This window comes from Thermobia domestica, chromosome 6 (assembly GCF_964235325.1).
Source record: "Thermobia domestica chromosome 6, izTheDome1.hap1.1, whole genome shotgun sequence".
Classification (NCBI taxonomy): domain Eukaryota; kingdom Metazoa; phylum Arthropoda; class Insecta; order Zygentoma; family Lepismatidae; genus Thermobia; species Thermobia domestica.
In genome coordinates this window covers 263,981,115-263,984,998 of record NC_137459.1, presented here as the reverse complement: position 1 = coordinate 263,984,998, position 3,884 = coordinate 263,981,115, and the positions used below count along the sequence as shown (strand labels likewise).

The window sequence follows — 3,884 nt, the reverse complement described above, 5'->3', positions numbered from 1 at the left end:
AAAAATGAAAGTGATGAATCACTAGTGTTTTGTACTTGCAGATAGATAAATAAGGACCTCATCATTCCTAGTGAAAGTTAGGATGCATATTAGTATTAAATCTCTTTGGTCTTAATAATTATTCATTGATGATTGTCCTGTGTTTGGTTTGTATTTATCTAAAGGTGGTCGTGTGTAAGTTTAAATATATGTGTGTGTGTGTTTGGCGCGAGAAAGTGTGCGATGCATAGAAAAAAGCAATGTGTATACATGGAACACAGCCTACTTTTCTATTCCAGAGCAAAAAGACTGCATAAAATAAAAAATGGCGGATATAAACACGAAAAAGAAGAAATAACTTGTTTTACGAAAACAGTTAGAGGTTATGTATTTTTTGTTAGAGGCTTTTCATTCTTGGCAGCAAGAGAGAGAGAGAAAGGTTTTATATACAGTACTTCTGGTTTAAAGGTTTGCATGTAAATTATTGTCTATGCAGAAATGAATGAAGAATAATAGAAAATAATAGATGCAACCGTATCACTGTTTATTAGTTTCAATATAAATTTGTCATTTTGCACAACACTCTAATTATATATCAAATGAGAAAAGATACATGCGGAAGAAGTCAAATCAAGTGCAGGACATCAATAAAAGTAAACCTGAAGAAAATGTCTAACTTGAATAAACTGAATATAAGGCAAAATCTAAATCCTCACACCTCGTTTGCACCTTCCAAACCATTTTTGTGTCGTTGGCCGTGCATACATGCTAAAACTGCATTAAAACCAGTTGAATGAAGGTTGACGCTGCACACTCAATTCTTAATGAATGCCGGAGTCCATTCCATACTTACGATTTTACTTCCGTATCATTGTTAGGAAGCTGTTCTTACTTTGCCGTGAAGATGCAATGTAGTTCAAGGAAGAAGATGCAAGGAAGTTCAAACGTAATCCATTTTGAAGTTATACTATGTTCACGGATATTTGGAAAGTAATATTAATTAAAAATAAATGACTATCTTGAGAAGCAAGTGGAAGGTTTTTACTGGTGCTGTGTTGTAGTAAGTAAATTGGAAATTAAATTTTGTTAAAATTCGTTATTATCCCTTATCCGGGCAAGACATTTTTGTAACGTAAAGTTGCAACCGGGGCCTGTGAGGCCCAGTATATATTTTAAGTGCAGAATACACAAAATCAATGCCTATTTTCACTTACTGTTCAGACTAGTCTAGAATACACCGGTATATATTTTTGTCAAGTAGCGAAACTTCGTGTCACGCGTGTAAGCCGACCAAGCAGAATAGGAAATCCGGTGCAGACATTTTTGTAACGTAAACGGGCAACCGGGGCCTGCCAGTCCCAGTATATATTTTAAGTGCAGAACACTCTAAATTCAGTGTCTGTTGCCGCATACTGTTTCGACTAAAGGTTACAATAGTCACGTGTTCAATATATAATTATGTGACCATTTGATCTAATATTTGACAGGAATTTCACTAAAGTTATACGGGGCCTCCTAGGTCTCGGTTGCCCGGTTACGCCAGGAAAAGATTAAAAAAAAAACTTTTTCCAACTCGATATGTTCATGATTTTAACTTCGACGAAAGATAGAACAATTTAGTATTTTATGTCATCGAAATATGTATGGTTATTGAGAATTTTTAGAAAAATGAAGCTACTGGACCTGGGAGGCCCCGGTTGCCCGGATGAGGGTTAAATGAAATTGTCAACGGTTGGAGAAAGTGTCAATTTACATGTGCCATGTTTACAACTATATATGAAAAGAAAAGCAGAAATGGTGATAGTTAATACACGAAAGCGAACGAACGAGGAAGTAGTTAATATTAAGAAAGGAAACTGGAATGCCATCTAAATGGTCTTCCTTGCAAGAGAGAGCATCCATCGATTTCACCATGGCAAGCAATGCATAAATAGATACAGTGAAACCATTACAAACGTTAAACTGTCTTATCCATACTTATACTTTTGTATTGATTATACTGTTATACTGAAGACAAAATTGGTTTATGGTTACACAAGAGGAACTTAGGGGATAGTAAACCTTTATGACAAATTAGTGTATCAGATTGAAGTTCAAACATGTTTATAATTCGTTTAGATGGTTACGTGCAGCATATCAGAAATGGATAATCACTAATATATTCATACATCTTACCATCATTCATTTGCAGTTCTTTTTCACATAAAATATGCCTAGAAAGAACATAATATGTGTTACCTCCTGTTGTTAATATCTCAATGAATCAGTGAAATAGTATAATGTGGAACGATATGTATAAATATTCTTAAATTTTAATATTTTTGATTCTGATGTTAGAAAACGAAAACGCGAAAACACACCCTGCTGGAAATATAACAGAGCATCGGAAGCATCTATTGAAAAAGCATTACTAGTCACAGATGTCAGTGGTATGTATTTTCTTGTCCTCTGCAATAGAAAGTCAAATCAAAACTAAAGGTTGATGAGAGTCTTTATTGAAAGAAATTATGACCTGTAAGAACAAGTCTCAATATATATTTTTCATTTGTGCAATGCACTGCAATTATATATCAAAAGAGAAAGGAAAAGTGCGGACTGTAATTGAACGAATATATATTGGAGAAATTATACTAGCTTGAGAACATCTTCACAAGTTTTGAATAATTTATCGTGATATCAAACTTGAGAATATGCTTCTGGACTCTCGGGGTCATATTGTTCTGACGGAGTTTGGTCTGAGTAAAAAGTTTGTTCCTCATGAAAAGGAACAGGAACACAAGGCATATTCCTTTTCTGGCACTATTGAATATATGGCACCAGAAGTCGTACGCGGTGGTGAGGCAGGAAAGGATATTGCTGTGGACTGGCTGAGTATAGGTGTTCCTACGTATGAACTGTTGACTGGTGCTTCTATATTCACTGTTGAGGGAGAAAGAAATTCACAACAAGAAATATCCAGGAGAATCCTAGAGATTGATCCACCAATACCAGACGATCTATCTCCTGAGGTTGCAGATCTTATTTTTAAACTTTTGATCAAAGACCCTCGTAAGAGGTTAGGCGGTGGACTTGATGATGCCGAGGAATTGAAGAGACATTCGTTCTTTAAGAGCGTAAATTGGAATGATTTGGCTGAAAAGAAGATCCCTGTTCCATTTGTCCCAAAGATTACACGAATTAGATGTGAGCAATTTTTCAGACGAATTTGCGAGAATGACGCCAACAAATTCTCCTACTGTAGTGCCTCCTAATTTTGATAAGATATTTAAGGGATACTCCTACATATCGCCCTCCATATTATTTAGTGAAAATGTGATCAGTGATGATCTTCTCCGTCCTTCTCCTTATAAACGACCAAGCACCACGACTATCGTCGCCAGCAGATTTAAGAATTCCCCGTTTTTCCATAATTATGACATTGATTTTCGGGACGGCATCCTGGGTAATGGTATGTTCCCAGTTTGCCGCAAGTGTGTTCATAAAAAAACAGATCAAGAATATGCAGTGAAAATTGTTAGCCGCAAAATAGATTGCACGCAAGAAATTAACTTGCTTCGAGCCTGCGAAGGACGTCCGAACATTGTACAATTGCATGATGTCTACCACGAGGAGGTTCACACTTGCCTAGTATTGGAACTACTTAAAGGTGGAAAATTGTAATAGTATTTTCAGACGGCAACACTGTTTTCTTCTTTCCTCCAAGCGAAGCGGACTCCCGTCAGGTGAGTTACGCTCGGCATTGCCACGGTGTGGAGATGTCTGCTTGAGGCTTTCGTGACCATGAGGAAGCGTGGATTCGCTGCACGACCACGAGTTTGTTCTATCTGTGTGTTAGGAAATTCGTTTGACTTTTTCTTAGTGCGTTTAAAAGGAGACCAAACTTAACAATGATCAATAACGAATAT

General features: G+C 36.6%; 1 pseudogene; it reads left to right on the top strand.

The window, feature by feature from the left end:
* Positions 1-2,531: 2,531 nt before the first annotated feature.
* On the top strand, positions 2,532-3,639 carry LOC145687530 (ribosomal protein S6 kinase alpha-5 pseudogene; annotated as a pseudogene).
* The last annotated feature ends 245 nt before the right edge of the window (positions 3,640-3,884 follow it).